Consider the following 10,116-nt stretch of genomic DNA (forward strand, 5'->3'; position numbering starts at 1 on the left):
GAGCTCTTAGCAGCTATTTACATGAGAATGTACGTGGAGAATAGAACTAAAAAAAGCCAGTCAGGTATTAAAGTTCTCATGGCTTTTACCACAGAACCATTTTATTTCACACATCATACTTTCCTCTCCTTCAGAATAATCACAAGGGTACAGAAGTGAAAACAGGTGGAGTTAACTAAAAAAAATCTGTTTATTGCCCCCAAAGGGACCACAAATTACATTAACAGTTTGATCGTGTCCTTCCTAATCCGATGGAACTCAGTGGCTGTTCCATGTAAAGCAAAAGTGAGCCTTACCTACTATATATTCATGAAGTTAGAATGTGAATACCTAAATTTAGTGACAGTTTTTATGGAGATGCTAAGGAACAATAACCTTATTGTATTGTATATTGTAACCTGAACTTATGTCACACTATGACTAACTCTTTCGGGTGCCATGCCATTTAATTCTTTGTTTTACATCTTGGACAAAAACACATCAGAACAACAGCAGAAGGAACTAGAAGGGACATGGATTGTTCTGTAACGGGTGCAAGGGGACTAAGCAAAACAGCAACGTAAGGAAAAAAAATAGTATCAGACCATAGCCTGACAGGTGAGGTTGTAAACTTTCCGTATCTGAAAACATCTAAGGAAAGGCTAGACCGTTTTATTTATTTACTAATAATACACAGTAAAGTTGATTTAATTCTGGGGACCAAGGCAGAAATTAGTGGATATATTCCTATGATTTTATTACTCAAGACTGTACAAGTAGGTTGAAATATACGATCAGTCTTCTGTCTTTTGCTACCTTCTGAGTGATCGACTCATTAGAAAAAAATGTATGTCCCACATTTATTCTTTAATTGGAAAGCATCATTATTTATGAAACCAAAACTTGTTGACAGTAACCCTGCTTACACAAAGACAAATATAGATGAATATTTTAAAAATACTGTTTCCCCCAAGCAATTTTAAAATGCAACCTGCATATTTAGGTAGAATATTTGGTGTCTCACTAACAAGAAAATAGCATGTAAGTAAGAACACAAAGAGCAAAGTCTCCCAAGGTTAAGAAAAACATTTGCAAAAAATAAGGCCTTACATGTTTCAATAAATCCAACTGTAAACTTTTAGAATAAAACATTATGTAGTCCTGCCAAAATCTCATACTAAAAATACCTTTCAAGTAACAATAAGAATACCCAGAATACCTTCTCTTGTTTTCCCAGACTATACTTTGATTTTTCTCTGACTGACCACTGCCCTATTCACGCCTTGCAAAGAATGACATGGCACTGTAATATTACCAATGTAAGGCTTATCTTTCTCTGACAAAAGCATATCTCCAAAGGTGAACAAATCAACAGGTTAAATCATCATGTTCTGTTTTCCAGCTAAAAGTGTATCTTTATTTCCATCCTTTCATAAACAGCAAAACACCGCAACAACCTAAAACAAGCACTAGACAAGTAATGGAAAACAAGGCCTTCCACCTGCATGCTCCTTCCTACTGCTGAGAGCACCTACGGCAACAGAGCCAACAGAGCCTGAAACCAACAAAAACATATCTGGAACTTAAATACAACTTTCCTGTACAATGAAAGGCTTACAATCTACGTTGTTTCTTACAAGTAAAGCTACTCCAAAATGAAATGGAATTGCCTCCTATGCACTGATGTTTGCAGTGTTGTCAGAAAGGATCTGAGGTTTTTGTTTGGTTTTGCTTTATGGGAATCAGTCTTTTGAAATGCGTTTTTTAAGGGTATATGTTTTGCTTAACACAAGTGTTGTGTTAACACAAACAGAACAGATGGACTTCACTCATTCTTTTCTCAGCATCAACTTTGCCATTCTCACCTTCATAAGACTTCTGAATTGTCTTTGGAAAAACGATATGGACAAGTATGAGTTATATAAATAATACCGTTAAAAACAAACAAACAAACAAAAAGATATTCAACTAGGAGCTTTGTGCTTCAAACAAATTAAGGTGCAGAACTTGTGTTTTCTGGCCTTAGAGATGTTACAGCACTCCAAGGTGTCAATGGGACACTTGCTACAAGCCCACAGATACTTACTTACATAATAGGATTATCTAAATAGCAGATCAAGCTGTGTGCATCTGGCATGTGGCACTGTCTCATAATGGCACTGTACCAATACTTCTGTTGTGTTTCATTACAGGCAGAGATATCTGCGCTGTGTATAGACATTATACCTTTTCAATACTTCCGTGGTACTCTTTTCTCTTACAAACATATTGATCTTTGTAATAACTTCAGTATTTTGCTAAGGACTAGAGAGAGTAAGAGACTAAAAGTAGAGCTCTATTGAGATATAAATAGCCAGTATTATTTGAAAGAAAACAGCTAACTAAATATTATGGAAAAGTTTATAGCAGCTGATGGCTTGTAGCAGTTTTTGGCAAAGGTCAGAACCAACTATAGGCAATGAAATACATGCAAAATTTTGAAGAGAGATTTACTGCATGGATAGAATAAAGGCAGAAGTATGTAGGACCTTAATCAATATGCACAACTAATGCAAGGAATCATTTCATTTCTACATTTTACTCATTTGTCTTCTTGAGATTATAAATTAAAATTTTATGTTGTCTAACATGTCCAAACATTTTAAATAAAAGATCCCGAGTCGCAGTAAAGTAAGCAAATACTACCCTTACAGGCTTAATATATATCCACTATCGTATATACTAAATGAACAAACTAAACTAAATGAACAAACCTTGGATTGATCAGATTCATTTGATTTTGGTCACAGAGTAGATACAGCACCAACTTCTAGCGTATATGTCATATGGTCATCTTCTTTAAAAACTCTTGAGAAATAAAATTAATCTGCTGTAGCTACAAATAATTATAAACCCAGACTACTACCTTTTTTTTTTTTTTTTCTTTTCCAAACTCCAGAATGGGTAGAAGTTTTCACCCTAATTTTGCATTGGTGCACTTACGCTTTCAAATTAAACAGTCTACTAAGAGATCAGAATAGGAAGATGGAAGATTCCCTTGTTTCATTCATGATTTTCTTTTTGAACTCTTTCCAATAGAACCCAAATGATTTTCATGTCTTCTAGGCAAAAATATGACTACCTTACATATCATATATGAATTTCTGTATAACAGTATAAAGGAGAATTTCCTTCCATAACAAGGATGAAATTAAATTGGAACATTAAAACTATGCAGAAATATGGAAGTTGCGTGAACTGTTGAATTTTGAGTCCATGCCCCAATTCAAAACATCTAGCCTTAGCCCAACTTACAGTGATAAGGTAAATATATATCACACATATTATAAGGACCTGAAGCAGTTATGCTTTCAAAGAACGTTAAGAAAAGTATGGTGCCTTTTGATACAACTGTTGGCTGTCTTTTATAAAGAATAACGAGAACAAATTCTATCCAGTCCTAGACCAAGTGAATGTTCAATTAGCTTGACAACTGAACAATGATATAATTACGAAATCAGGCAACCTGTAAAAGCTCACAGCCCCTTCCACACAATAAAGAAAATAAATGATTTTTAGTTCAGTGCATAACATTCTCTTAACAGCATCATAAGAAAGTGACTTCATAAACCAAATAATCATAAAAATGTCACTCAGAAAAAATCTTACTATTTCTCTGATTTTTTTCCATGTTTCTTTTAACAGTTGAACGCTATTCAGTTGGTTCCATGTTAGGGAGGGGAAGTTTCTTTTATCTTCTTGTTTAACACACACACAAAAAATATAAAATGCTCAGGAATGCAGAGAATGACATTCTGACTGTTTTGCTAATGGTCTTACACATGGTCTCTCACAAGACTAAATTCAACACAAAGGATGGTCGCTTCTCTCCCTCAATGATGATTAGATTCCACTTATCTATTCAGAGCTTCGGGATACTTTTTTTGTCCTCCCTTAGTATTTTATATAGCAGAATTATTGCAAATAGCAATGTAAATGCAAAAATCTGAACAAGATTTGATGCATTCAAAACCAAAACAGCAGTATAAAGGTAATTTAGAAAAAAGGTCTAATTGAAATGACAGCAGGCGTTGTCATTTGATCTACAAGCCTCTTGTAGATCAATATGACCTAAACCAAATATATCCTAAGTTCCCTAAACACCTGGGGGATATTTCCCAGGTGTTTACAAAAATAGAAGTTTCTCCAAATTTTTTTAAGTGCTGGAACCCAGGCTCCACCACTGCCTTAAAATGCATTAAAGTATCAACATTTTTTCCCTAATGATACAGTATTCTGTTATACTCCCTTCCTGCATTCACCAAGATTAGAAATAAAAAATCTTTGGAAAGTGAATGTATCCTTTAGACAGGAAATGAGACGAAAAAGGGGAGTGTGAAAAGAAATTGAATACACAGTTAATTCAAGTCAGTGAATTTTTGGTGGTGGGACAGATGAGCTGCTGGAAGATAGTCACACTGGGTAGAGCCAAGCCTGAAGGATTTTATGCATCGTGCCCGTGGAAGCATGTACACATAAAGCATTGTACCTATGGAAATCACTCTTAAATAAGGAAAATGCTTAATTAACTTATTCTCTGAGAAGTAACACAACCCTTTCCACCTGGCTGAAACAATAGGCTAGGGAAACCTTAAACAAAAATGATCACACTCCGTTTCAACTCCCACTTTTTTTCATACCTCAGGATTGCTTGACCAACATGCTTTATGCTTTCCTGTGTTTTTTGGTTGTTGTTGGTGGTGGTGGTGGTGTTTTTTTTTTTTAATTCTAGATCTTCATGCTGAGGAACAGCAACGTTTATTTCTTTGAGACTCCTGTAGGAGAAAAAGTGGAGGAATTAAAATTTATTTCCTATTCTTACATTTATTTTCTTTGGTTTTATTATTTACAAACAAGTTTGATTCTAGACAAGTTTGATTCTTTCTTCGCACAAGATTTTTTTTTTTTTTAATAAGAGTTGAAGTTTTTTATGCAAACATGCTTACAAATGCATGTTTCATTATATTCTTCCACTGAGAAATTGTATATTCAAGAAAAGAAGAAAGTTTCTAAATCTTCAGTTACAGGAGACATGTACAGAACAAGAAAAAATACATAACTTGTCAAATTGGAATTTGGCCATGGTTTTTCCCAAAAACATACATGCAATGGGAAGAGGAGGACATACTACATTACAAGTGGTCAGTTTTAGTTTGGCAATTCACATAAGCTATGCTCCTTTTAAAATGGATGGTGAAGACATCGTATTTTCTAAGATTTAAAAATGTAAAAGTATATCTTCCATGAGATCATTCTTATTTGGATTTTGAAATCTGCACATGTATATATGTATGTAAAATTTTTGAATTTGTTCTTCCATGGAACTAGTAGGGAAATCACACTGGGGAGTTTGATTCATATTTCAGTTTCCTGTCAGCCTTTGCAGAATGATACAATGCCTTATTCCGTGAACTCCATCTTCATTATAATATCACACTTGGGAGTCAAATGTTTTAATCATTACCAAGAATGTAGCAATTCAAGTGGTCATAATGAGATTAATAAAGCAAGAAGGTCCTTCAGATAGAACCTTATGTCATGTTAGGCCTTATTAGAAGAAGAAAGTATTAAGCCAATACGTAATATATTCTAGAGGGATTGTCAGTAACTGTCATATGGTTGTTCATTAATTGTGATTCACTCCTTTGAAAAAACTTCTTTTTCTTCTAGAAAAACAGAGCCCAGTTTTAGGAAGCTGTAAATTCATACTACCCAACAGCAAATTCCAGGATGACAAAAATTTCAGGAAGGTTCCTGTAATTAAGGTCCTTTGTGCTGGGCAGGGAGGGTGAATGAAGTTGGCCACTCTTGACCTAATGGCATAATATGCTTTGCAGGTCTGCAAACAGGTAACGTATTCCTCTGCTAACACTGATTTCTGAAGCTATAAGCCTAGATTTCTCTTCTGCTGAGAAGAATGCTATCCTTACATTAATTCTTCCTCTAGAAAACATTTTCTGTGTTCCAGGGTCTTGGTTAGCATATTTATCATGCAATCAGAAGCCCAGGAGTAAAAATATGCTTCAGTCTGACAAATTTATAGTTACCTGGCAATATACTCAACTTTAACGTAGCTGCTAGTATTAAAATTGCAGCTGAGCAAATCTCTTTAACAAACCAACCCCTCTCCTATGCCACATTCTGACTAACTCCATGATTTGTAACGATTATTACCTTTGCAGTTAGAGCAGCAGGTGGTGCCATGGGTCTGGGCACAAATGCCTGACTGACAGGGCATGGCAAGGGCCACCCGCTCCCTCAGCACAGCGAGGCCAGAGGTGGTGGACAGCTCCAGCATGAGCCCAGCCCAGGATGCAGTACCATGGCCAAGCCAGGAATTCAACTGGCAGCTCAGGCTTGGGCTGTGGTGCAGTGACTGCTGTGCAAGCCCACAGAGATGAGGCAGGACGGAGGCCAAGTTGGGAAGCCATCCCGAGGCTGGGGTCCGGCGCCAGGCCTGGATGAGCTGGAGAGCATCGCGTGTCTGGCACACCTCAGGCAGGTGCTGGGCGCAAACATGGCTGCTGGCCGTGAGGCAGAGGGAGCGGGGAGCCCCCAGTTGGGACCATCATGGCCATTAAGGCTCACAGGGCTCTGAGGGGTGCGTCCTAAAGAAAAATACAGAGGAGAGGATAGAGTTGGAAGAAAACTCTTACGTAATAATGAAGTTTATGAAGGGAGACTGAAATGAAAATCTCAATTTAATCTTATCACTCCAAGTCAACTGTATGACAGAACTTTACAGAATAACACCTGCCAGCCAGAGAGGTACCAAATTACAAGGTAATTTAGAAAAATACACCTACTTGGAAAATACTATTTTTAAGTATGTGTTTTTAAATAACATCCTGAAATTTAATTTTCGTAAATATGAATACAGTCTTTGTCATAATGAACAGAAATCCATTTAGCAGCACAACAGTTATGAGACGATTCCCTAATAGCACAGACCCCAAAACATCCATGCATTCTTCAACCTGTAAATCAATTCTTGCTTTGACCTTGTGAATCACTTAGTTTTCTTTTGAGTCTAAATTTTGATGCTCGATGAAAAGTAGATGTTTCCACTGTCAGCTGTCAGCATCACCTTTTAAATGGTTAAAAGGTGTATGCAACATATTTCTTCTAAGAAATGAGATGTTCAGGGAAGAGACAGAACTGCTACCTGAAGAAGGACACCAAGGGATAAATGTGGCCAGTTCTTAACAAGATTAATCAGAAACTATACAGAAGTGTCTGTCCACAGTAGCGCAGAATAGCAATTAAGCGTATAATGTGTACCTTGCATGTCATTAAAGTCTCAGGCACTTCTGTTAAGAGCATTCTGTAAGCCCTAAGAACCCCTATGTGCATATTTAACTCATCTGGGAATTGTATATCTAAGTAGTTACTTAAAGATAATCCCCTGTAAGCCAGAATGGCAAAACATTCAATTTCAAGACCTAGGGAAAGTTTTTAAGGTACACACAGGCTAAAGAATGACTTGGGTTACACTCTGCTGTCCCAACAGAACCTTTCCCCTTCCAAACATGCAAGGTAAGTATGTTCACCCTGCTAGTCTAGACTGCTAGTGTTTCCTGTAAGTTTAAGCCAATATTTAGAGAAGAATGAAAAATGAATGAATTATATCAAGGGGTATCTACAATACTGGACTGTTAGAACTAGAGATTTTGCAGAACTGCCTAAAGAGGACATGAAAGGGCAGGGAAGGACAGGAGATCCCTTCCCTGTGAAGACAAGTCTTAACTACAACTTAGGTTCGTCTTTACATATTTTACTCATTCTGCTTCCTTTTCACTGGGCTGAGGGCTGGCATGCATCAGCCCCCAGGGCCGTGATGCACAAAGAACCCAGGTGCTGCCAGCCCTTTCCCAGCCCTGGCACTTGCAGAGCTGAAGCTACAGACAGGGAGGCCATGGGCACAATGCTGCTGGACACACAGAAACCAGCCCCAAACAGCTCAGGCCCACACCAGCCCAGACAGCTCCCAGGGCCTTGCTCTGCCAGGGCAATGCAAAGCAATGGCCTTCCACTAACAATGGCAGAAATGCTGAGCTGCTAATCTCCCTTTTTATATCCAATAAACCACAGAATATCACTCAGGAGTGCACCAAACATGTTGCAAACTCTACTATACTCAAGGACCCTGGACTGAAAATGGGCAACACTATCTTCCCAGCATGCTTGTTTTACCGGCCTTGTCTTGCCTCATGACAACCTGCAGAGGTCTACACGTGGCTCACATTTCTTTATCAACACATATGGCCCTTACCTCACCTGGCAAGTGATTGATTTTTGCAGCCAATACAATTTTCACAATCAACAAAAATACTATGATTACAGAAACAACTATAGGTTGTGAAGTTAATATAAAAATTCTTGCAGCTGTTGCAGACCACATTGTTACTGCTAAGGGTGCAGAACATTTTACAGGGTTAATTTCTGACTTGCAAAGTTAATTCTAACAGGACAGCGATAGAGTTACTTACATTGTGGGAACAGTACATACGGATCTATTTTTAAAAAAACACTTTTTTCCCCCTTCTTTGTGATACCATTCTCATCTTCTGCTCATTTCTCAAAATTATCCCTGCTTATTGGACTCATTCTGCTAGTTATAATAAAGGCATGGCTGGTACAACTACCCAGTCTACATTTACTTTAACCAAGCAGTTAATGCCAGTATTTGTGAGATCGTGTGTGTTCAGACACAGCAACACTTCTGGCTGCACACTGCAACATCTTTCTCCTTGATCTGCTCCTCCACATTTTATTTTGATAGTGACCTGAGTAGCAATGACCATTAAAGGTTTTGCTTTTAAAACTCCTAATGTTTTATTAACAGGATCATAAGGACTTGTATCTTTATAGTCTTCTGAGAAGTTGTCACCTGGGTCAAAGCATCCACCGTGAGGCTCAGCCCCTCGGTAGGAGGGTGCTTTATAAAGAGCTGTGATCATGCCTTGCTTTGCTCCTGTTGCTGCTTTGAACCCTTCAACTTCACCCTTACAAACTCAATTGTCTGCATCTTCTCTTTCTAGGTATTTCCTGCATCAATACTTAGATTCTCATTACTTTACATAAAAGCCTGCCCAAATTAAGAAAGAAAGAAAAAAATTTAAAGGTGGTCAGAGAGAGTTTCCTCAGAGGTTTCCCCAAATACCAAGGCCAAACCAGTGCAGGTTTTAACTCCTCTACAGAGCAGTAGATGGATTTTAAACCTTCAAGCACTATTGGTCCCTCTAACAATTTGAACTTATAAGAAGTTAGAGGGGATGGATATGTGTTATGTTTTACCCAGCCGGGCAGCTGAGCTCCACCACAACCACTCTCTCACTCCCTCCTCAAAGGGAAAGGGGGAGAAAATACAATGAAAAGGGCTCAAGGGTTGAGATAAGGACAGGGAGATCACTCAACAATTATCGTCACAGGCAAAACAGACTCAGCATAGAGAGATAAATGAAATTTATTGCCTGTTACTAAGAAGATAGAGCAGTGAGATATCCCCTATTTAAACATCAGCCAAGAAAAAGTGATTTTGAGAAAACACCTGAGTCAGAAGAACAGGCAGTTCTATATAAAGACATTTGATTCTCCTTTTTGATTTTTCCCCTTTTCATATTCCTCTCTTATATGAAATTAATCTGTCAAAAAATAAAATAAAATAAAATAAAACCAAACCCACCACCTATAAATTTCTTCAATGATCTGCATTTCCCACAGGCAGTTCTGATGCTTTTCTAGGCAACACCGTACCTTAACACATAATTTTCACTAGAATATCATTCACATCAGTATAACAAAGAGATTGTTTTTAGATTATTTTTTCCCTGAATCATATGTCATAATCAGGGAAAATAATTAAAAAAATATATTAGGAGGACTTGAAAGTTTCATTTTTGTACCTATGAGAAATCTTTCTCCCAAGGTTTCCTCTTTTATTTAAAAAATATTGTATTTATAATATAATTTATAATGTATTTTAAGAACTATTAAATAACTTTTATCAGCACAGGTTTCAGATTTGGACACAAATCATACAGGGAATGACAACTGTCTGAGGGAATGACAACTGTCTGAGGGAATGACAACTGTCTG

Source organism: Oxyura jamaicensis, chromosome 8 (assembly GCF_011077185.1).
Source record: "Oxyura jamaicensis isolate SHBP4307 breed ruddy duck chromosome 8, BPBGC_Ojam_1.0, whole genome shotgun sequence".
Classification (NCBI taxonomy): Eukaryota; Metazoa; Chordata; class Aves; order Anseriformes; family Anatidae; genus Oxyura; species Oxyura jamaicensis.